Genomic DNA, 25,996 nt, shown 5'->3' with positions numbered 1-25,996 from the left:
AATTGATATCTAGTCTCATAGTGTTGTGGTCGGAAAAGATACTTGAATCAATTTTCTTAAATTTACCAAGGCTTGACTTGTGACCCAAGATATGATCTATCCTGGAGAATGTTCCATGAGTACTTGAGAAAAATGTGTATTCTGTTGTTTTTGGATGGAATGTCCTATAAATATCAATTAAGTCCATCTTGTTTAATGTATCATTTAAAGTTTGGGTTTCATTATTTAGTTTCATTTTGGATGATCTGTCCATTGGTGAAAGTGGGGTGTTAAAGTCCCCTACTATGAATGTGTTACTGTCGATTTCCCCTTTTATGGCTGTTAGTATTTGCCTTATGTATTGAGGTGCTCCTATGTTGGGAGCATAAATATTTACAATTGTTATATCTTCTTCTTGGATCGATCCCTTGATCATTATGTAGTGTCCTTCTTTGTCTCTTGTAATAGTCTTTATTTTAAAGTCTATTTTGTCTGATATGAGAATTGCTACTCCAGTTTATTTTGGTTTCCCTTTGCATGAAATATCTTTTTCCATCCCCTTACTTTCAGTCTGTATGTGTCTCTAGGTCTGAAGTGGGTCTCTTGTAGACAGCAAATATATGAGTCTTGTTTTTGTATCCATTCAGCCAATCTGTGTCTTTTGGTGGGAGCATTTAGTCCATTTACATTTAAGGTAATTATCAATATGTATGTTCCTATTCCCATTTTCTTAATTGTTTTGGGTTCATTATTGTAGGTCTTTTCCTTTTCTTGTGTTTCTTGCCTAGAGAAATTCCTTTAGCAGTTGTTGTAAAGCTGGTTTGGTGGTGCTGAACTCTCTCAGATTTTGCTTGTCTGTAAAGCCTTTAATTTCTCCATGAAATCTGAATGAGATCCTTGCTGGGTAGAGTAATCTTGGTTGCAGGTTTTTCTCCTTCATCACTTTAAATATGTCCTGCCAGCCCCTTCTGGCTTTCAGAGTTTCTGCTGAAAGATCAGCTGTTAACCTTATGGGGATTCCCTTGTGTGTTATTTGTTGTTTTTCCCTTGCTGCTTTTAATGTTTTCTTTGTATTTAATTTTTGACAGTTTGATTAATATGTGTCTTGGCATATTTCTCCTTGGATTTATCCTGTATGGGACTCTCTGTGCTTCCTGGACTTGATTATTTCCTTTCTCTTATTAGGGAAGTTTTCAACTATAATCTCTTCAAATATTTTCTCAGTCCCTTTCTTTTTCTCTTCTTCTTCTGGAACCCCTATAATTCGAATGTTGGTGCGTTTAATGTTGTCCCAGAGGTCTCTGAGACTGTCCTCAGTTCTTTTTTCTTTATTCTGCTCTGCAGTAGTTATTTCCACTATTTTATCTTCCAGGTCACTTATCCGTTCTTCTGCCTCAGTTATTCTGCTATTGATCCCATCTAGAGTATTTTTAATTTCATTTATTGTGTTGTTCATCATTGCTTGTTTCATCTTTAGTTTTTCTAGGTCCTTGTTAATGTTTCTTGCATTTTGTCTATTCTATTTCCAAGATTTTGAATCATCTTTACTATCATTATTCTGAATTATTTTTCAGGTAGACTGTCTATTTCCTCTTCATTTGTTAGGTCTAGTGGGTTTTTATCTTGCTCCTTCATCTGCTGTATGTTTTTCTGTCTTCTCATTTTGCTTATCTTACTGTGTTTGGGGTCTCCTTTTTGCAGGCTGCAGGTTCGTAGTTCCCGTTGTTTTTGGTGTCTCTCCCCAGTGGCTAAGGTTGGTTCAGTGGGTTGTGTAGGCTTCCTGGTGGAGGGGCCTAGTGCCTGTGTTCTGGTGGATGAGGCTGGATCTTGTCTCTCTGGTGGGCAGGTCCACGTCTGGTGGTGTGTTTTGGGGTGCGTGTGGACTTATTATGATTTTAGGTAGCCTCTCTGCTAATGGGTTGGGTTGTGTTCCTGTCTTGCTAGTTGTTTGGCATAGGATGTCCAGCACTGTAGCTTGCTGGTCGTTGAGTGAAGCTGGGTGCTGGTGTTGAGATGGAGATCTCTGGGAAATTTTTGCCGTTTGATATTATGTGGAGCTGGGAGGTCTCTTGTGGACCAGTGTCCTGAAGTTGGCTCTCCCACCTCAGAGGCACAGCACTGACTCCTGGCTGCAGCACCAAGAGCCTTTCATCCACACGGCTCAGAATAAAAGGGAGAAAAAGTAGAAAGAAAGAATTAGTAGAAGTAGAAAGAAAGAAAGAGAGGAAGGAAGGAAGAAAGAAAGAAAGAAAGAAATGAGGGAGGAAGGAGGGAAGGAAGAAAAAAGAAAGAAAGAAAGAAGATAAAGTAACATAAAATAAAGTAAGATAAACTATAATAAATTATTAAAATGAAAAAATAATTATTAAGAAAAAATATTAAAAAAAACAAACAACAACAAAAAACGGACGGATAGAACCCTAGGACAAATGGTGGAAGCAAAGCTATACAGACAAAATCTCACACAGAAACATACACATACACACTCACAAAAAGAGGAAAAGGGGAAAAAATCATAAATCTTGCTCTCACAGCCCACCTCCTCAATTTGGGATGATTCGTTGTATGTTCATGTATTCCAGAGACGCAGGGTACATCAAGTTGATTGTGGAGCTTTAATCCGCTGCTTCTGAGGCTGCTGGGAGAGATTTCCCTTTCTCTTCTTTGTTCTCACAGCTCCCGGGGCTCTGCTTTGGATTTGGCCCCGCCTCTGCGTGTAGGTCTCCGGAGGGCATCTGTTCTTTGCTGAGACAGGACGGGGTTAAAGGAGCAGCTGCTTCGGAGGCTCTGGCTCACTCAGGCCGGGGGCGGGGGGGGAGGGGCACAGAGTGCTGGGCGGGCCTGCGGCAGAGGCCGGCGTGACGTTGCACCAGCCTGAGGCGCGCCGTGAGTTCTGCAGGAGGAGTTGACCCTGGATCCCGGGAAGCTGGCAGTGGCGAGCTGCACAGGCTCCCCGGAAGGGGGGTGTGGATAGTGACCTGTGCTCGCACACAGGCTTCTTGGTGGCGGCAGCAGCAGCCTTAGCGTCTCATGCCCGTTTCTGGGGTCCGCGCTTTAGGCCGCGGCTCGCGCCCGTCTCTGGAGTTCCTTTAAGCAGCGCTCTTAATCCCCTCTCCTCGCGTACCAGGAAACAAAGAGGTAAGAAAAAGTCTCTTGCCTCTTCGGCAGGTCCAGACTTTTCCCTGGACTCCCTCCCGGCTAGCTGTGGCACAATAGCCCCCTTCAGGCTGTGTTCACGCCGCCAACCCCAGTCCTCTCCCGGCGCTCCAACCGAAGCCGAGCCTCAACTCCCAGCCCCGCCCGCCCCGGCGGGTGAGCAAACAAGCCTCTTGGGCTGGTGAGTGCCGGTCGGCACCGATCCTCTGTGCGGGAATCTCCCCCCTTTTCCTCCGCACCCGTGTTGCTGCGCTCTCCTCCGCGGCTCCGAAGCTTTCCCCCTCCGCCACCCGCCGTCTCCGCCCGCGAAGGGGCTTCCTAGTGTGTAGAAACCTTTCCTCCTTCACAGCTCCCTCCCACTGGTGCGGGTCCCGTCCCTATTCTTTGTCTCTGTTTTTTCTTTTGCCCTACCCAGGTACGTGGGGGGTTTCTTGCCTTTTGGGAGGTCTGAGGTCTTCTGCCAGCTTTCAGTAGGTGTTGTGTAGGAGTTGTTCCACGTGTAGATGTATTTCTGGTGTATCTGTGGGGAGGAAGGTGATCTCCGCCATCTTCCCGGAAGTCCCCCAGACTTAATATTTTAAAATGAAAGGAAGAAAGAAAGAAAGGAAAGAAAGGAAAGGAAGGAAGGAAGGAAGGAAGGGAAAGAAAGAAAAAGGAAGGAAGGAAGGAAAAAAGGAAGGTGGGAAGGAGGGAAGGAAGGAAGGAATAATTTAGAGAATGCCCAGTTTGTCTCTAAAAATCCCAGGGAGGCTGAATTATTTCCTTCCAAAGTCGCACAGGTGATTTGGCATAGTTGAATTGTGATTCAGCTGGTTTCTGATTTCTAATAGAGTAATTTTCCACTATCATTTCTTTTATCATTATTAATCATTTTTGTGGAATGCCTACAATTTGCCTGATGCAATGCTAAGTGTTGGGAATATAAAGATGAGTAAATTATCTTATTTTATTATCAAATCCCCTGCCTGATTAACTGAGAGCTTTCCATCCTGCAAAGTGAAGACCAGCTAATCAAGGCAAATGTCTAATATGCTAGTTCCCCATCCTCTGTGATATAACATATTACTGGATACAGTAGAATGCTTGCAAAGATGGCTAATTCTCCAACTCTCCCCATATCCACTTTCTTCACTGTGTAATTTCCAGCTGATCATATCAAAAGGTGGCATTTCTTTCCCTAGTCCCTGATTTCAGGCTGGTCTTTGTGACTTGCTTTGGCTAACAGAATGCAGTGGAAGGAACAAAGTTCTAGTTCTAAGTCCTGACCTCAGGAGGCCATGCCCACTTTTGTTTCTCAGACCCCTGCCGCTGCCATAAAGAACAAGCCTGGGATAGCCTCCTGGAAGGTTAAGCATCACAAGGAGTGACTAATTGTCCCAGCTGAGGCCAATCTAGACCAGTCTACAGCAAGTCATCCCACAGATACATGTGAGAGCTCTACCAGGGGCAACAGAGTTTCTCACAGAGTCCACCGCTAACCACAGATGCACAAGTGAACTCAGCTGAGGCCAGGAGGACTGCCCAGTTCATCCATAAACTTCTGAGCAATAAGAAGTACTTATTAAAGCTACTTAGTTTGGGGGTGTTTTGTTATGCAGCATAGTTAAGTGGTGTGATGGCCTTCTAGACACTGAGCTTTGATTCAGATAAATGGTTCTAGTTTGGGTTCTTCCTGGAAGACATTAGGTAAGATATTATGGGAGAGGTATGAACTTTGCTACCTCTTTCATATTTTTGAGCTGACTTTCATTTACAAAGAGGGAGGAACTTAGCTTGAATTATGTTTTATTTACCGATAAAAGAAAAATGTGCATGATGATGACAGGAAAAGCTAAGTTGAGAGACTGAAGCTCAAGGTAACATACATGCATATTCCTTTTCTGAAGGAAGCCTAAAGGACAGAGACAAGATCAGAAATCAGAAAGGACTGTTCCCATCCTGCTTTTGCCATGTGTGTATGTATGTTATCTTGAACTTCTGTTTCCTTTGTAGTAACCAGGTCTAACTATAGCTGCCTGCCTTCCTTCAAATGTGGCCATGTGTTACTCAAATTATTTTATTCTATTTTCACATAATAGTATCTAGTAATTATTGAGAAGTCATAATTCCCTCTATAAGTATAATAATAACTACCATATATACATTTTATAGTTTTCAAATTGTCTTTATGTAAATGATCTCACTTTGATTCTCCAATGAGGCCTTGAAATACTGACCTTTATTTTCTTATTTTACAGATGAGGAACCTCTGCTGTCTTCTAAATGGTGGTATTTCTAAGAAATGTCTGAGATCATGACAGACTTGCCAAGACAAGAACCCCACCATTTTGGAGCTTTTTTTTAAAGAACCAAACCTGGTGAGTAGATCAGATCTCTGGCTTTTATTATCAAATAGATACCTTACTTCTTGTTGCCAGTTTTTTTCATAACAGCTCTTGTCTTTGAGGTGCCATTGGTTTTTTCCCCCAAGACATTTTTAAAATGGGAGAAAGGTAATGGTTACTCTGAAATTGCATCTTGGTCTAGTATTTATATTCTTAAGCCATCAGATTGTCTGTTTAATGATGTTGATAGACTACACATATAGTTAAATTATTATCATCAGTGCTTGAGCCATGAATTTTTATTTTTGGTTATGTAGTTGAGTTGGTTGATAATGTAGGTTCTGGGCTCAGGAAGTTTCTATCTGAAATATGTATAATGGCCTAAGTATCTTGTGAATATTGCCTGGCCCCTGACCAATGATTTAAGTTTCACCCATGGTTATGAGTCTTACAAGGCAGAGCTATTTCCTCTGTTCTACTTAATTTTAAGTGTTATACTTATTTTGACCATCTCGTATAAGTTTCCAGTACCACGTTTTGATAGTATGAAGGAGAGTGGCTATTGTGACACTATAATAGCTGCAATTTTATTGAGAGCTTACTATGTGAGAGCCAACACTGTTTTACTTAGTTTAACTCAGCTAGTTCCCACAACAGCCCATTGAGATGAGATGTGTTATTATCCCCATTTTACAGACAAGGGAAATGAAGCACAGGAAGATTAAGTAAATTGCCCAAAGTCACACAGCTAATAGGTGATAGAGCTGGATTTTTAGCTCCGACCACTTGAGTAGGAAATTCCCGTACCATATACTGCTATATTTCTTGTGCTATGAGATTTTCTTTAAATCAGACACCAAGAAAAATGATGTGTATCAGTCTAGCCATTGCAGTGCTACATCACCACAAATTGTATGTGTTCACAAGCAATCTAGGTACTATGAACTCCCTTGCAGAAATCTCCCAGTAATCAACCTCCAGTAGGGCATTTCCCTGTGTGCTAGACATGCAGAAGATGTAAAAGAGGTAGAAGAAATTCTCCCTCCAATGGACCTGAGGATTTATGGGAGAAGATGATCGTTTTGGAGCGTTGGGAGGATAGAGTTGGTTGTATAAGGTCTGAAGGTCATAGTGGGGAGGCAATGGATAGAGGTCCTTGAAATGACTTCATTTCCAGACACTGTCATCAGATTTTAGGTCGGTCTGCCAGTCTTTCAAACGTGGGCAGGCTTGCCTCTAACCCCAATTCCTCAAATTGAGAAAGCACTAGGCCATGCCGGAATTTTTTCTCACAGATCTACTGACCACATCTTGTGGTTTCTTTTTACTTCCATGTCAACCCAGATGTAGAAGTCAAACTCTTAAAATATTTCCACCAGAAAGTCAATCCATACCAGTTATGGGTTGAATTGTATACTGCAAAAATTCATATGTTAAAGTCCTAACCCACAGTACCTCAGAATGTGGCGTTATTTGGAAATCGAGCTATTACAAATGCAGTTAAGTTAAGATGCAGTCATACAGGAATGGGGTGAGCCCTTCATCCAGTATAACTGGTGTCCTTATAAGGAGAGGAAATATGGACACAGATACAGACACAAGGAGAACTCTTTGTGAAGATGAAGGCACAGGTCATGGTGAGGCTTCTGTACACCAAGAAACACCAATGTTTGCCAGAAGCTCGGGGAAGAGGCATGGAACAGATCCTTTCTGCAGAGCCAGAAGGAAACCTTACTGACACCTTGATCTTGGACATCTAGCCTCCAGAACTGTGACAGTGAATTTCTGTTCTTTATCTAGTCAGTTTGTGGTACTTTGTTATGGCAGCTCTAGTAAATGAATACACTACCAAACATGTCCTGAGTTGGGTAGATTTTACTGAAGATATTTGGAGGGAGGCATGTCACAGGGAGGGATCACATCACACAGCCTACAGCATCCCCCCAATTAAATTGCCTCATCTCTCCCTGCACTCTCTTTCCTCCCATCTCCCCCATTCTGGGTTTATCTCTAAATACTTGGCTACAAATCTGTCTTGCTATTTTTTTCGGAGCAGCTTTTCCCTGCCTCTGAAGTTATGGCAGCAACCAACGTCTAGCTCCTAGGGCTTAGCTTCTAGCCCAACCATTAATCAAGGTACATGTCAAACACAAGCAGTCCATTCACATAGAGGAATTCCTGAGCCAAATATTACAGTAAGAACATTTTCTAGATGTTTCTAGGTGGCGAGGTTTCACATCTTGGCTCTGCTACTTACTAGATGTGTGAACTTGAACAAATTACTTCACCTCTCTAAAATGAGAATAATAATAATAATAATCCACCGGGTCTGTCTTAAATTTCGTACCCCCTCAAACACGCTCTGAGGCAGCTATCTGTGAGAGATGATGCACTGGGGAAGGTTCCCGGGAGTAGCATTGTAAGGGAGTGAGAGGGGCAGGAAGGGGCCTAGTGAGAAGTTGACCTGTGATACAGGTACCATTGGGGCCTCAGCCCTTCCCACGGGGATCTGTGGGGCTGGATGGCCCTTCAGAGTGGTCTCATATTAAGGCAAGGGGGCTGAGACTTTGTCCCCTCTCACCCATGCCAACTAGTTACTGGAAGTGGGCTACCCCCAGCCAGGGGTCATAACCTTTGGTGAGGTAGTGCCCTTTGGCTGAAAGCAATTTCTTGAGAGTAACTTGGCTCTGAGTGGTCAGTCACCAGCACTGCCGTGGTAGCTGGGGAATGAAGTGACTTGGCTGCCTGTCTGTCCTGCAGGCAGTTTCTAGGTGACACATTAAGCATTTACAACAGGGTGATTGTGAGCATGAAATAAGTTAACACAAAAACACGACTTGGAACAGTACCTGGTGTGTGATAAGCGCTGTGTGAATGACAGCCGTCATACACTCGAGGTCCACCTTAGCACTTTTTAGTGTGATGTAGTTACATACAGTTCACAGGATGATTTCATATAGATTTTGATTCTCATAGAGGTGCTTATAGAGGTAAGTGAAGCAGACATGTCATCTAAAATGCTTTCTATGAGGAAACTAAGACTCAGAGCAGTTAAATGACTTGACTGGTGCCACTGTTAGCAGGACACTTGTCCTTCCCTGTTTTTAGTTTCTTCCTCCCTATTTGCAATCATGGCTAATTTTTGAAGCCACAAGCGCCCATGTGTAGGCTCAGTCTCACCAACCCTAATCTTAGGACAGACTGTTAGAAGGGTTTACAATTCCCTAGTCTAACACCAGGATTCAGCATTAATGATCTTGTGGCTGGCCTAGCCCTATCTTGAGCCATGATGACATTGCAAAGGTGCTCGATGGGGTGAATGCATTTCACCAGGGGAGGTTGACCATCTGGCTGTAAGAGCCCTTGTGTGGCAGTCTTTACCTTAGCGGATTCTCTGTATAATTGCACATGTCTGGCCTTCCACTTCAAAGGCTTAATTTTATGTTGACTGATGGCAGAGAGAGCTTTCAGGGGAAGAGTACACTCAATAAATACAGCAAAGATTGGTATTTAAGCGAGAATCCTGTTTTTGTTTTTATTTTTTAAAGTTACCCAAAATACTTGAATCCCCAGAGCAACACATTTTTTGTTTTTTCTATAGGCAAACTAATCAAACATTTGCTTGGCGAGCATAACATCACAGCAAAGAGAATTGGTTGATCTTAAGAAGAATACCTCAGCTAAGATATCTGGGGCACTTTTTCTCTTCTGTAGGAGTACTGGCTTTAATATTTTTGTCTGGTGACCAAAGGCTCCCTCACCCCTGCTTAGGGTTGTACATGCACTGCTAGTCTTTGTCTCTGGGAGCCTCAGTTTTTCGTGTTCCATGGTTGACCAACTCCCCTTTTAAGATCACCACATTAATAACTCTAGTGAGTTTACAGGGAAGGCTGACTCTAGCCTGATGGTGATTCTGACTCCTTGGAGGGATTTTGCATGTTGCCGTGTTTATTTCATAGCTTGACTCTCAGAGGGCAATACTATACCCCTTATTTAGAGGGGCAGCAGAGTAAGCAGAGTGTTTAGCATTCAGGGTCTGAAACTGGGTTGCCTGGGCTTACACCTCAGCTTGCCTTTTGCTAACAGTGTGACCTGGGACTAGTGGCTTTCACTGGATATGCCTCAGTTTCCTTATCTGCAAAGTGGAGGTGATAGTACAGATTTCTTAGGGTTGTTTAAGGATTTAATGAAGTAATTAATGTAAAGGACTTAGAATGGCTGGCCAAAAAAATTGCTAATTAAATCTTCATTAATTATATATATCTTACAAACTAATAAACAGAATGAACATTTATCAATTGCTTATATAATCCATGCACTGTTATAAGGCTTTAACTTGAATATCATGTTATCTTTCCAAAATTCAGTCAGATGGAAAACATTTTGAGTCTATTTTATAGTTAAGGAAATGGAGATAGAGAGGTTAGAAACCACAAAAAAGAGGTGGAACAGGTGACCTGGGGGAATCAAGATTTTTATCTCTATGTATTACCTACATGTTCAATTCTTGCAAGTAAACTTCAGCACTGCCCCACGTGCTAAAAGTTCTTTCTTTAGCACGGTAACTCAAAATAGTGCCCTACAATGCTTCTTTCAGTCTCACAAGGAAATACCTAGATCTTTCAGGTCACCAGGAAGCTGGACTTATCTACTGATCCATGCCCCTGTTTCTCCAGCTTGCTCATCACACTATCTGAGCAATACTGGATGTTTGGTCCCCCTTATCTCAGGCTACCCAACCTGCTAAGGCTCCTCTAACTCTGTATCAAAGTCCCTCAATAGCAATTGCTGTGTAAGTCTTCACTGCTCCCTGCTGCAGTTCCTCAAGGTACCATATTCTACCTGCCCAACTGGACTTCCTTCAAACACAGGCAGTCAGGGTCCCCTCTCTTGGGCCTCAGTACCTGCCTCTGCTCCCTCCGAGGTGGGGATGGTCAAAGGTCTTGGTCTCCCTTGTATTGCCTGTTGGGTATCCTTAACCAGAGAAATCCCATATCGGTCTTGGAGTATAATTATAAGGGGTATAACTGGAATTGAATCCATGTCTCCTGATTCCACATTCTTCATTGTAGGTGAGGTTGAGAGACAATGGCTGGGGTTAATTATTTGGGTGTAGACTTCATGGATCGAGGTAGAGCCTGGCATCTAAGTCTTGAGGTTCCAGAAAGATGCTTCTGCCCAATGTAGTAAAGGAATCCTGGTTGCCAAAAGACTAAGTCAAGGCCCCCTTACAACAGAAGAAGCCCAAACCCCAGTCCCCAGTGGTGGCTTATAAGACTTCATGGTCAGTGAGACAGAGGTAGGAATTGAGACTGAGTTACTCAGGAAGAACTCAGAGTTAGCTGAAGATGGTTCAGAGGGCAAGCAGGTCAAGAATGGGCAAAAGGGAGTTCCAGGGGACTTTTCCATTATCATTGCTCTTTGTAACTTGCTTTTTTCAGATGGGTAGTGCATGGGGTGGGGAGGTCCAAGCAAGTTTAAAGGGCCTGTGGCCAGTGGGATAGGCTCAGATTTTTTGTCTTTTACCATCCTCCATCTCTTCATCTTCTTAAGTCCTAGGAGCACGTATGGTGTTTAGCTAGAGAAAAGACTCTTCTAGAGTTTCCCAATTTATTAAATATTGCTGAGTCCTATTATTGAAGAGAGAAGATAGGATTTTCTTTCTGTGATTGATGAAAGCATGTTATGAGGCTCTGGTCCAGCCAGGATTATGATATTGTCCTTGGGCATCTTTGGATGATCTGGCATTCTGTATTGCTGCCTTAGCTTCTGCATTCCATCACCCTTAAAAAGCTTTGAATTGTTTCATGTCCGTGTACTTTTGTCTGTGCTGTCCCTTCTACAGGTTGTACCCTCCCTGTCTTTAAGACACAGCTGGAGTGTTCTCTGACTTTGTACTTTCTTGTTTTGTGTCCATGCCTCTATTGTAATAATATGTGATATGTACTGAATACTAATTATACATCAGGCACAAGCAATTTATGAGCTAAGTATTACTGTTATCTTCATATAACAGAAAAATGAAAACTGAGACTTTAGGTAAGTGAATAATTTTCCGAAGGTAATCTGTGTAAACAAAATTCAAACCCAGATGTCTGACTTCAGAACTCAAGTTTTAACCGCCATGCAAGCTGTCTGCAGCTCATGCACCCATGAATTCAACCATCTTGCAAATATTCATTGAGAGCTTCCTGTATACCAGAAAACTCTTGGATCTGAAAATACAGCAGAGAACAAAACATAAAAATCACAAAATCTCTACCTTCATGCAATTTGCATTCTATTGGAGGAGACTGACAATAAACAAATGTAATGTAATTCCAGGAAGTTGTAAGTGCCATGAAAAAAAATACACAGAAGAAGAAAATAGAGGACTTCAGGGAGTTGCTATTTTAAGTGGCAGAGTGATGGAAGGCTGCTCTGGGGAGGGGATGTATGAGCAGAGACCTGACTAAATGACATTATTTTCTGCACCACAAAAAATGTGATCTCTTTTTTAAAGGCAGGGCTTGGTTTATTTATGTCTCCCCAACATGCTTCCAGATTTATGGTACCCAAAAGATGACTGTATGATGAAAAGAGGAATATGATTATGCACATGAAACAAGGGGCTAGAAAGTCATGTCTGAAGTAGCAAGTGATTAATGAGAGCATTTTCCTGGGGGGTTAATTGAAGGAGACGGCAGTGAGCAAATTTTCCTCTTTAACTCCCTGCATTTCAAGGCCCAGTGACCTCCTGGCCAAGAAATACACACTATACCCTCTCTCCACTGTCTTCTGTGGCTTGCATTTTCATTGGCTAAATATATTTCAATCCACAATCCACAGTAGGGAGACTTGGTCTGCTTTCTTTTTTTACAGGAACTTTATAAACAGGAATGATTGTATCTGTCTACTGAATATTCCTGTAACTACCTCCAGCACCAAAGATCTTGAGAGCTGAAATGATCAAAAGGGGATTGAGTTCTGAAACTGTACTTTACTTGTCAAGGTAGCACATTTGAGACTTAAGTCAGGGTCACCTCAGTGATTTTATCACCTCACACCAACTCCTAAAAGGGATCTGCTTTTATTTATGAATGGCAAACAAAGGAGAAACAGAGGCTTGCATTTTCTTGGCAATTGGAAGGGAAGGGAGGGCTTGGATATTCATTCAGCTTTTCATTTATATTCTTTGTCTTCTAGATGTTAAGATACTACAAAGAACCAACTCTCTGTCCAAACCAATAGGAAAGTTAAAGGTTAACTCTGCAAATGTAGGCAGTTTCAGAAAAGACAGACCTAATGAAATGACACTAGGAGAAAAATAAGAGTGATTTGCAATTTTTATTCAATTAAGCTGTTTTGCATTTCACTGTTAATGTATGAACTTCATGCTGAGCCTCTGTAGGTTCAAACAGGGTCACAAGTGAATTGGAGAGAGTCGAGGGGCTGAAAGCAGGGGCCGAAGGTAGGAAGGAGAGTGACAAGCTAAACATTTGGAATGACTGCATGTGTTGAACTTTGATGTGGCAGCACTCACGTCAGACGTTGCCAGTATTTAGCGAACGCACTTCTAAATATCCCGATCGGTCTTGAAGTACACTCTTTTCCCTTCCTTTTTCTCTTTTCCAACTTCTCTGCTTTACTGCCCCACATACTGAAATGTACCCACAGTCAGATGCCAGACTGGGGCTATTCTCAGGCTCTAAAATTACCCAATGTACCATTGATTAAAACCATCACTTGGAGTCCATCCAGAAGTCAACCTCAGGGAGTTAGAAATAAGTATGTGATTCTCTTTATAGACTGGCATGTAAATTATGAATTTGCCTTTTAATGAAAGACATTTAATATTTTATTTCTTAGTCTGGCAAGATAGAATACCTTCAGGATGAGAAGTATAACTCCCCACTCCTGAAGCCATGACAGACATTCTTAATCAATCTCTGTATTCCCTTTCTTGGGTTCTGGTCTTGGCCTCAGGTTATATTACAAAACACAGCTTCAGGCAGCAGCTACCAATCAGTTGGAATAGGATTGTAATGGAAACCTCCTTACCATCTTTGCACTACATGGCATTCTGTTTTACCTTGCCACTATATATATAACAGCAAGATCTTCTCACATGTTGTCCTGTGTGTATGATATACCTTAAAAATTATATATTTAAAATTAATAGAAGCATTGATTAAGTTAATAAGTTCAGTGAGACTGCATAGTTATCATTGCTTGGGTGAACCAGTCTTAAAATGCACCATTTAATTTACACCAGAGACCTATGTATTAGAATAGATATCAGCAAAACCTCTTTAATATTGAGGGCTATCATTTTACGGATTTTGGAAAATGCTAGCTAACCAGCTTCAGAGAGTTTGGTAAGGGAAATGGGTAACTCTTAAGATACAAAAATGGTTAAAAAAAAAAAAAAAAAAAGAGTGTGTGTTGAGGGGGTGGAGTGCAGAGAAAGGCATAGTGACTAAATGAAACAGTTCTTTCCCTCCCCTGAGGGCTGCCTCTCTTTCCCTCTCTCTCTGTCTTTCATACACACACAAAAAAACCAAAAAAGTCATATTTAGTATTTATGATCATGAAATATGCCTTGCATATGCGGAGAGTCTTCACTCATCAGTTTTATTTGTGTCAAATTGTTTTCAGGTTTTACTGGAAAAGGCAGAATGGGAAACTTGTAAAGGATTTTGGAATCAAAAATCTTTTTGTAACCAATCTTGGTGTGCCATTGGTGCTTGCCTGTAGAAAGTTGGGAAAATAATTTACCATATCAAAGTTTTGGTTTCTTCAGGAAAATGGCTGGCATGGTAATAATATTTATCTTTCAGGGTTTTTACGAGCATTAAACGAGTGAACTTTCCTGACAACACTTTGAAACTGTCGTGTACTGAGAAATATAAGCTATTTTTGAAAAGTGGTATGTGGAGTACTTATAAAAATGTAAAACACCCAGTCAGTATCTATTGTTATTCATCAATATTATTATAACCATTTATTTTCAATTTTGAATTAAAGTTTTAAAATATAGAGCTTTCTATGTATTGCCAATATCATTTATATGCAATATCATTGAACTTAGGTAATGCTTTATAACATTTCTGCTTCCTTTTAATTTTCTGGTTTTTGATAACTTTATATACAAATCAACATAGATTCAACAGCAGCTTTTGTTAGAACTTTATCCACATGTGTGTGAAGCACCATTGGTTGGCCCACGTGTGGGACAGTTCTATGCAACATTCAGTGAATTCAGGAAACTAAGCAGTGTCCTGTCTTCATGCTTGTCTAAAGTTAAATTTGGATTTCGGCTCAGTGCTTTTGTGGTTTAGCAATAGCCAAATAAACTGCAATCAGTTTATTTAATGTTTAGTCTATGCGAGTGGGCTGAATTGACAAAACACTCAAGATCTTCCCACAGAAAAACTGAGTCTCTCACTGCGCTCTTTTGCGATTATTTTTTCTTTAGAACATTTGTTAACACAACCAGCTTTCACTGTCTCTGCTAATGAAAGCAGAGTTTAGGTGCAGATTATCAAGGTGAATGAGATCGGCTGTGAATAGTTACTTTAAGATGTAAAACAACAGAATTGAGAAAGAGTTTTCTCAGCCTTTTAAAAGGATCCTCGCCAAAATATTCTTTCCCTGAGAACTAAAGAGGACTGCTCCCTTGGATCTCCGCCTGGGTCTTCATTTTGTCCCTGATGGATCCTGACTCTACTTACATTTATCACTGATGCCAACATTTGTTTCTAGCGACTCTTGTGGTTTGCCTGCTCGCACCCTGCCTGCACTTCTTAACCACCCTGGGCCATGATCTGCCTGGCTTTAGCTTGGTGTTCCCCAGAATGACCCCTGAGGCTTCATTCCAGGGGTTGGATTCCACTGTGTCCCAGTACGTGGCCAGAGAGCATTTCAGCGTTCAGGTGGATCGTGCTCATAGCAGAAGATAAGGAAGCACCCGTGGCTTTTGTCCTCCTCTGTTGATTCCTCCTGGAAGGAAACCTTGGATGGCTAGGAATAGCCAGGAGAGAAGTCACTGGTTGCCATCAGGTCTGTGTTCAGGGTCTTAGTGTCACTTTTAAAGGAACCCAGTGTCCTGGCTGACTCCAGCCCTGATGTTCACCTGCTGCTTCAGTGCTGGTGCTGGGCTTGTTTCACTGCACCCCACTCTGTGGAGCTTCATGAACAGAGAATGCTGCAAATAAAGGAAGCATTATTTTAGAGCATGGTTCTGGATTTTGCACTTTTCATTCTTAAGACACAGGAGAAAATCAGAATGAGAAGTGGTGGAACTGTGCACTTCCATCTTCCATGCCCGTCTTCATGGTCTCCCCTGCTTCCAGGTGGATGATGGGAATGGAGAACATCATTTCCCATGATGACAGATGGCACCCTTGAGTTCAGCTGTTCCTACTCACGCTGAGTGTGTGAATTCACATCTCTCTTAGACAAAGAGGCAACTCATTTGGACCAGTATCTACTAATTTTTATTTTATTTTAATAAATGGTTACCATTTACAAAGAGCACATAGATAAGTAACTACTTCCTCCTGGCACCAAAGCTAAGCATAACGATAACAATAGGAATTTGATATGAAGATTTGTGTGTATGGAGCAAATCCCAGTACAAATAGTGCAGAGGTAGAGTTCAATGTTCTGAACAGTTGGTAAATTACTTGTCATCACATGCTGCCCAAATAGCTGGCATTGCTCTAAATTGTGTAAACAACACACACAAGCCCACAGGTCTTCTTGCTGATCCCAGAACAGGCCAAGCAGACTTCTGTGTCAGTTTCTTCCCTGCTCTTTCCTCCGTCTGCAATACTTTCCATCCAACTAGTTTTCTGCATAACTCCTTCTCTCCTTTTTTTTCAAGTTTCTGTTCAACTATTGTGTCAATAGATCTGCTGCTTCTAAGCACCCCATATAAAATGGCATCTTCCTATCACCCCTATTCATTCTCTTTCCCTCTTACTTGGCTTATTTTTCTTCCTGGCACAGATTGCCACCTGACATATACATACATTGGTTTATTGATTTGTACCTCTTTTGTTCTTTGTTGAATCCTAAGAGTCTAGAACAGAGCCTTGCACATCATAGGCACTGAGTGTTATTTGTTGAATGAGTGAATACATGCAGTCTGGAGGCTTTCTCTCTCAACCTCACAAGACAAGATTTATTTGTGGCACAGCTTCAGGTCTGGGATGTTCTTTTTAAGAAATTAATAGTAGTCATGGCTGGCTGCAATTTATTGATTGCCTGTCATTTTCTGGTCACTTTTTGTGTTATATTATTTTGTCTTTTTTTTTGGTCTCTGGGACTCAGGCCCCCAGGACCTTTGTTCTTTAGCTTGCAAGGCCTGTTTTGCCCAGGGCCATTCCCCGGTCCTTTTCCAAAATGACTGTAGGTCTGTCTCATACATACGTACATACTTACAGATAGACATGACCAGAGATTTCATAGCTTTCATTTTAAAACTTTAGTCAGTCATGCATCAGGTAGTACCTATATTATTTTGTCTTTATAGGAATTCTATGATAGTAATTTTATCCCCAATTGACAAATGAGTAAAAGGTAGCTCAGAGAGGTCTAACAACCTGGCCAAGACCATGGCTTTGGGAAGCCATGACACCAACCCATATCTTTGTGCCAAAGCCAAGACTGATGCCATTTCACCAGACTAGCTCTCAGAAGAAGAGCAAGCAGAGCAAGATGCACTGATTACTGAGCAAAGCTCAGCCTTGTGAGCATAGCTAAGTGCTAGTTTAGCTCACTAGCCAGCAAGGACCTGGCTTGGAATCCTGGCTCTGCCCCTGGAAAGAGTAAGGCATCAAGCCATCTTTCTTTGTCTCTCGCTCTAGTTTTAAAATCAACTTTATTCAGGTATAATTAACATACAATAAAATATACCCGTTTTAAGCGCACAGTTTTAATGAGTGTTGACAAATTTATGCACTTTGTAACCACCAGCACAATCAAGATATAAAACATTTTATGAAAGATATAAAATTTTTCCATCACTCCAAAAAGTTCCCTTGTGCCCCTTCACAGTCAAATTCTCACTTCCTACCTCTCTCCCCGCAAGGCATCTGACAACTAATGCTATTCTTTGGATCTCTAGAGATTAGTATGTGTTCTCTAGAACTTCAGATAAATAGAATCAGGCAGTATGTACGCCTTTGTACTGCTTCTACTCAGCATGATGATTTTAGATTCATCCATGCTGTTGTGTGTACCAGTAGTTCATTTTTTATTGCTGAATGTGTTCTATTGTATGAAATTTATTTATTTATTCTCCTGCTGATGGACATTTAATTGTTTCCAATTTAGGTTGTTATGAATAAAGCTGCTGTGAATATTTACGTGCAAGTCTTTGTGTAAACATAAGTTTTTATTTCTCTTGGGTAGATACCTACGAATGGACTTACTAGGTTGTCCGTGTAAACATGGTAAGTCCGTGTTGAATGTTATAAAAAACTGCCAGAATGTTTTCAAAAGTAGTTGTACTGCTGAGACGTTTCTTAGTGTTGCGCTGCTCATTTGTAAAATGAAGACGTTTGACTCGACAATCTCTAAATGCCCTTCCAACATTTTGTGATTCTAGGAACAGCTGTGCTAGAATTTTGACCTTTGCCTGTCTTGTGGTACTAGAATTTGTGATTCCTTCTTTTTCTTTCACATACCTTTTTGTTTATTTGGTTGGTTTTTGGCTGCACCGCCCAGCTTGTGAGATCTTAGTTCCCCCACCAGGGACTGAACCCACATGCTCAGCAGTGAAAACACTGAGTCCTAACCAGTGGACTGCCGGGGAATTCCCTTCTTTCACATATCTTAATCTCTATACATTTGTCTTGTTTGTTCCTGTTAGTGTTGATGATGATGATAATAATGATTAGAGAAAGCTGTCATTCTTTTTTGAGAAATTATGTGTGTCAAGCACAATGCTAGGTGTTTTACCTGAATTTTTCCGCCTGACCCTCACAATAAGTATTTGCAGTAGACACTATTTTTATAATCTATCTTTGTGATGTAACTTCCCCAAATTAACAGTTATTAAATAGCACAACTGGGAAGCAAAATTAGGTCTGTCTTGATCACCTTCTATATCACTAATTTCGTAGCCTTTGCTCTGATTTGCTGCTTGCTACTTCTTCATCTCTTACGCGACCCTAAGACCTGCCTGGCTGAATTCTGGACCTCCTTCACCTTCTCAATGTTGTTTACCAGTTCTTCTTCCATACGCTGGCATGACATCAGTGTTCAATGATCCAGCAATTTTCCAGAAGGCAACAAAAAAAAGCAATTTAGAGTGAGGCAGGCTTAAGATCATCTTACTTATGTCAGCTCCATTAAGTTTTCATTAACAGTCAAATGGGGTTTCTCAAATCAGCATAATGCCAGTAAGCATTGCTTTGAAAAATGAAATGCTTAACTAGTAAGATACCCTGTCTACATTTTGTCTGAATCTAGAGAGCCAGTCATTTCATAGAGGTCATTGCCAATTTTGCACTGGACAGTTAGCATCCTCCTCATCAAGTGGTGAAATTACCACGTTAGCTCTTTGCAGAAATCAGAATGTATTATTGGCTCTTCATGATTTTCTATGCAGTCATCACGAGGCATAACACGGACTCAGATATTGAGTATTATCATTTAGATTAGTAAAGTATTGTGTGAATATCCTAAGCATTTCCCACTCAATTATTTTTCAGTATATGTAGGGCAAAAGCCAAGACTGTAGCAGTCTCATTCTTCGCATGCCCATATAATGCCTAAGCTATGTTATGTGGTTTGTGAGTAAACCATTTCCGGCCTCCACATTATTTATAGTGCTAATCAAACAATACCATTAAAAAAAACACATTTATTGACTTTAAAGAGTCTTGATGGGACTTCTGAAATTGCTTTTCCTGAAGTGATCTCTGCTCTACTCTATGTCTAGAGACATTAGGAGTTACCTCAAATCCCCACTGCCCCATGAGTCTGTTCTGACTATTTTATTTTCACTCTTCTCATTTTTTGAATTTATAAATCATTTATACTCACCCCTGGACATTTTAAAATTTAATTATGTGTTGTATTTTATCACTTTTGTTTCACTCGTAGAGAGACTTTGTGGCATACAAGAAAGAGTATGAACACTGAATTCAGACAAATACTGGCTTTTCCATTTAAAAACGATGTGACTCTGGGCAACCTCCATATCTTCTGTAAGACTGAATTTCCTCATCTTGAAAAGCAGATAGAAGTGCATACAAATTATGGTAATAGTAGCCATCTCGTGAGGTCCTTGCAAGCAGTAAATGATTTAATGCATGGAAACCGGCATGTGGAAAATATTAAACAAATGGGAGCCCCTCACCCTTTCCCCCTGTGTAAGTTTTAAATTCCCTGAGGCAGAACCAGGTCTTGTGCCTCTGGATGTACTGCATCCACTCATTCATTTAATAAAAGTTTATTTAGCACCTGCTTTGTACTAAGCAATGAGCTCAGTACTGTGAATAGTCATGAACAAAACAACCTTACTTTTCCCTGTGGACTTATGCTCCCCTGATTTACGATGGTTCAACATAAGATTTTTTTTTTTTACTTTAAGATGATGTGAAAGCAATATGCATTCAGTAGAAATGGTACTTTGAATTTTGAATTTTATCTTTCCCCTGCCTAGCAATATGTGGTATGAGGCTCTCACATATGATGAGAGGTGGGCAGGAAGAGTCCACAGCTCCCAGTCAGCCCCACGATCACAAGGGTGAACAACTGATACACTGACAACCATCCTGGGCCCAGACACCAATCTGTGTTTCACTTAACCATACAATATCCAATAAATTACATGAGATAGTCAATACTTTATTCTAAAATAGACTTTGTTTTAGATGATTTTGCCCAACTGAAGGCTCATGTAAGTGTTCTGAGCACATTTAAGGTAGGCTAGGCTAAGCCCTGAAGTTCAGTAGGTGAGATGTATTAAATGTAGTTTTGACTTATGATATTTTCAACGTAGGGTGGCCTTATCAGGACATAACCTCATTGTAAGTGGAGAAGGACCTGTAGTAAATAAAACATAATTATGTGGGTTTCACAAACATTTGGAACAACAAGTCCTCAATACTATTTCTTTTTAAGTCCTCCATACTATTAATGAAATCAAAGGTGTAAAGCAATTTATTCCTAAACTCTTGCTGGAGAATAGAAAAAACATATTTATGATGGTGCCTCTTCTCACTCCCTGACCTTCATGTTTGTACTTCTTTTGCATTTGCCTCATAAATATTTTTAATTGACTAAACAGAGACATGTTATAGACAGACTCTAGATTTTATCTTTTTTTCCAATCATGTTACAATCATAATTACTTCAAAGTATTCTATGGTAAGAAATATCATTTTTAAGAGTCAGTGTTTCAGATATTTTATAATTATTTGGCCATTTCTCAATCTGAAGCTTCTGTTTGGCTGAATTATGAAGTCAGTACTGTCTTCATAATTATTGTCAAATATTATTTGAGTGTTTACCATGGGTTAAGCACTGCATTAGGTACAAAGAATAATTTGGCACTGAGGAGACATATAATTTAGATAGGAAATCAACACACGTGCATTTAATTGAAAAGTTAAATTATAATGCAGAACAAGTCCATTTCTAGTAAGAGGAGGCCAAGAACAACTAAAATTACTAGATAAGATACAAAACTCTTTCATAAAAGTGTTGAAGCTCTAACATGGAATAGTAAGGAATTATTTTAAGAGCTATGGTTTTAGAGAGGTGAGCAGATCACTTCTTTGGCCCTGACATTTGCTGATCTAGTTTAAAGTAAGCTGTCAAACATAGCTGTGGGTTTGAAGGGCTCAGTATGACCGGGAACAGAAGTGAAAGTTCAGAGCCTACCGAAACATGCCACATCCATAATCAAATCTGGTCACTGCCACAGGCGACATTGGGCAGAGGGGTCAGCAGAAGCCAAGTGAAGTCAGAGACCTAAGTTCAACCTAAGTCAAACATCTAGGTGCTTGTTGTAGGGAGGGAAGGAGATCTAAGTGAAAAGCTGTGGACTAGACCAAGTGCTCAGACCAGAGCCAACAGGTTCAGAATGGAGAGTGGGAGACAAAACCTGGATTTTTAGTTGAGGTTTGAGCAGCTGGATCTTTTAAAGCCAATGAGCCGGGCTGAACACATACAGACATTCCTCATTTTATTGTGCTTTGCTTTATTGCACTTCAAAGATACTGCATTTTTTCACAAATGGAAGGTTTGTGGCAACCCTGAATCAAGCAGTCTATCTGCGCCATTTTTTCAACAGGATTTGCTCACTTTGTGTCTCCGTGTCACATTTTGGTAATTCTCACAATATTTCAAGCTTTTTCGTCGTTATTATATTTGTTATGGTGATCTCTGATCAGTGATCTTTGATGTTTCTACTAGGACTCACTGAAGGCTCAAATGATGGTTAGCAGTTTTTAGCAATAAAGTATTTTAAAATTAAGGTATGTACATTGTATTTTTAGACATAATGCTTTGCAAACTTAATAGATTACAGTACAGTGTACACATAACTTTTATGTGCACTGGAAAACCAAAAAGTTCATGTGACTCCCTTCATTGTGATATTCACTTTATTGCAGTTTTCTGGAACCGAACCTGCAATATTTCTGAGGCATGCCTGTAATATAAAGCAATGATGAAGGAAAAGGTTATCCAGTATGTGAGGCTTGTATTGTAAACAGTGTTTGATGAAAAATTAAGTTTTGGTCCTCATTTTATTCCCTTCCCCCAATTCCAGCTACACTAAAGAGTTAAATGTAAAATGTCCTGTTACTATCACAAAAAAAAAAAAAGAGAGAAACTTCAAAGAAACATATGTTACCATGTATTTCTGGAATAGGGAAGATTTTTCTACATTTGAAAGCAATGGTAAATATCAAGAAAATATTAAGAGAAGTAACTTAGTTTCTTATGTTGAAAAGCAGAAAAAAAAAGAGAATGCATTTGTAGTAAATATAACCAAGGGTTAATATATATGTTTTACTAAAGATTTTTTTGATGTGGACCATTTTTAAAGTCTTTACTGAACTTGTTACAATATTGCTTCTGTTTTATGTTTTGGTTTTTTGGCCATGAGGCATGTGGGATCTTAGCTCCCTGACCAGGGAGCGAACCTGCACTCCCTGCATTGGAAGGTGAAGTCTTAACCACTGGACCTCCAGGGAAGTCCCTGAGGTTAATATTTTAAAACAAAAAGAACATACTAAATCTTAATTAAAATGTTAAGATACCAATAGGTAGTAAACATGAAGAGATATTAATAAAAATAAACATAATTAGATAAACTAAAGGGATATGATAATATAATAATATTAGATAATAGTTATTGAATATTTATTATATGCTAGACACCATGTTATGTACTTTGCACATATTATTTTATTTAATCCCCACAGCCCTTTAAACTAGGTTCTATTGAGATCCCTGGTTTATAGATGAGTAAGTAGGCAGGCCAGGCCAGGTGGCTTTGTGGCTGAGTTTTCTCTCTCATTTCCTTTTGTATTTATTGAACTTAGCCTGTTGTTATTTTCATTATCTTTATCAAGGAGAGAATCAATAAATATTTATTTTTATGATAATCTATAGGAATAGTTTTAAAATTTTTTTTATCAGATTATAGTTGCTTTACAATGCTGTGTTAGTTTCTGCTGTACAGCAAAGTGAATCAGCTATATGTACACATATATCCCCTCTTTCTTGGAGTTCCTTCCCATTTAGGTCACCACAGAGCATTGAGTAGAGTTCCCTGTGCTATACTGTAGGTTCTTATTAGTTATCTATTTTATACAAAGTATCAATAGCGTACATATGTCAATCCCAATCTCCCAATTCATCCCAACCCCCCTTTCCCCTTTAGTATCCATATGTTTGTTCTCTAAGTCTGTGTCTCTACTTCTGCTTTGTAAATAAGATCATCTATCCCAATTTTTTCAAATTCCACATATATGGGTTAATATACGATACTAATGTTTTCTCTTTCTGACTTACTTTACTCTGTATGACAGTCTGTAGGTGCATCCACGTCTCTACAAATGACCCAATTTCATTCCTCTTTATGGCTAATATTCCATTGTATGTATATGCCACATCTTCTTTATCCATTCCTCTGTTGATGGACGTTTAGGTTGCTTCCATGTCCTGGCTATTGTAAATAGTGCTGCAATGAACATTGGGGTACATGTATCTTTTTGAATTATGGTTTTCTCTGGGTATATGCCCAGGAGTGGGATTGCTGGGTCATATCGTATTTCTATTTTTAATTTTTTAAGGAACCTCCATACTGTTCTCCATAGTGGTTGTATCAATTTACATTCCCACCAGCAGTGCAAGAGTGTTCCCTTTTCTCCACACCCTCTCCAGAATTTATTGTTTCTAGATTTTTTGATGATGGCCATTCTGACGAGTGTGAGGTGATACCTCATTGTGGTTTTGATTTGCATTTCTCTAATGATTAGTGATGTTGAGCATCTTTTCATGTGTTTGTTGGCAATCTGTATGTCTTCTTTGGAGAAAAGTCTATTTAGGTGTTTCACCCATTTTTGGATTGGGTTGTTTGTATTTTTTTTTTTTTTTTTTGCACGGTACGCGGACCTCTCACTGTTGTGGCCTCTCCCATTGCGGAGCGCTGGCTCCAGACGCGCAGCCTCAGCGGCCATGGCTCATGGGCCCAGCCGCTCCACGGCATGTGGGATCTTCCCAGACCGGGCCACGAACCTGTGTCCCCTGCATCGGCAGGTGGACTCTCAACTACTGCGCCACCAGGGAAGCCCTTGTTTGTATTTTTGATATTGAGCTGCATGAGCTCCTTATATATTTTGGAGATTAATCCTCTGTCAGTTGTTTCACTTGCACATATTTTCTCCCATTCTGAGGGTTGTCATTTTGTCTTGTTTAGGGTTTTCTTTGCTGTGCAAAAGCTTTAAGTTTCATTAGGTCCCATTTGTTTATATTTATTTTTATATTCATTACTCTAGGAGGTGGGTCAGAAGAGATCTTGCTGTGATTTATGTCAAAGAGTGTTCTGCCTATGTTTTCCTCCAGGAGTTTTATAGTGTCTGGCCTTACAATGAGGTCTTTAATCCAGTTTGAGTTTATTTTTGTGTATGGTGTTAGGGAGTGTTTTAATTTCATTCTTTTACACGTAGCTGTCCAGCTTCCCCAGCACCACTTATTGAAGAGGCTGTCTTTGCTCCATTGTATATTCTGGCCTCCTTTGTCATAGATTAGGTGACCATAGGTACATGAGTTTATTCTGGGCTTTCTATCCTGTTTCACTGATCTATATTTCTGTTTTTGTGCCAGTACCATAATGTCTTGATTACTGTAGCCCTGTAGTATAGTCTGAAGTCCGGGAGCCTGATTCCTCCACCTCTGTTTTTTTTTTTTTTTCCCCCTCAAGATTACTTTTGCTATTTGAGGTATTTTGTGTTTCCATACAAATTGTAAAATTTTTTGTTCTAGTTCTGTGAAAAATACCATTGTTAATTTGCTAAGGATTGCATTGAAGCTCTAGATTGCTTTGGGTAGTAGAATCATTTTCACAGTATTGATAGTTCCAATCCAAGAACATGGTATATCTCTCCATCTGTTTGTGTCATCTTTGATTTCTTTCATCAGTATCTTATAGTTTTCTGCATCATAAAGGTCAGAGAAGAAATAAATGAAATAGAAACAAACAAAAAAATACAATAACAAGATCAGTAAAACTAAAAGCTGATTCTTTGAGAAGATAAACAAAATGGATAAACCTTTAGCCACACTCATCAAGAAAAAAAGGGAGAGGACTCAAATCAATAAAATTAGAAATGAAAAAGAAGTTACTATGGACACCACAGAAGTACAAAGCATCCTAAGAGACTACTACAAGCAATATGCCAATAAAATGGACAACCTGGAAAAAATGGACAAATTCTTAGAAAGGAACAACCTTCCAAGACTGAACCAGGAAGAAATAGAAAATATGAACAGACCATTCACAGGTAATAAAATTGAAACTGTGATTAAAAATCTTCCAACAAACAAAAGTACAGGACAGATGGCTTCACAGGTGAATTCTATCAAACATTTAGAGAAGAGCTAACACCTATCCTTGTCAAACTCTTCCAAAAATTTGCAGAGGAAGGAACACTCCCAAACTCATTCTATGAGGCCACCATCACCCTGATACCAAAACAAGACAAAGATATCAGAAAAAAAGAAAATTACAGGCCAATATCACTGATGAGCATAGATGCAAAAATCCTCAACAAAATACTAGCAAACCTAATCCAACAGCACATTAAAAGGATCATACACCATGATCAAGTGGAATTTATTCCAAGGATTCAAGGATTCTTCAATATATGCAAATCAATCAATGTGATACACCATATTAACAAATTGAAGAATAAAAACCATATGATCATCTCAATAGATGCAGAAGAAGCTTTCAACAAAATTCAAAACCCATTTATGATAAAAACTCTCCAGAAAGTGGGCAGAGAGGGAACCTATATCAACAT

At 39.9% G+C, this 25,996-nt stretch overlaps 1 long non-coding RNA gene across 1 annotated transcript in view; it reads left to right on the top strand.

Moving 5' to 3' along the window:
• Positions 1-2,859: 2,859 nt before the first annotated feature.
• The window catches only part of LOC117201169 (uncharacterized), a 116,876-nt gene continuing 93,739 nt past the window's right edge, over positions 2,860-25,996 (top strand). The window contains exons 1-2 of the long non-coding RNA XR_007470315.1: positions 2,860-3,117; positions 5,373-5,492. This is a non-coding gene — a long non-coding RNA (uncharacterized LOC117201169). The remainder of the gene's footprint in view (positions 3,118-5,372; positions 5,493-25,996) is intronic.

The sequence above is a fragment of the Orcinus orca genome, chromosome 11 (genome assembly GCF_937001465.1).
Source record: "Orcinus orca chromosome 11, mOrcOrc1.1, whole genome shotgun sequence".
Classification (NCBI taxonomy): Eukaryota; Metazoa; Chordata; class Mammalia; order Artiodactyla; family Delphinidae; genus Orcinus; species Orcinus orca.
This window is presented reverse-complemented; position numbering and strand designations above follow the sequence as displayed.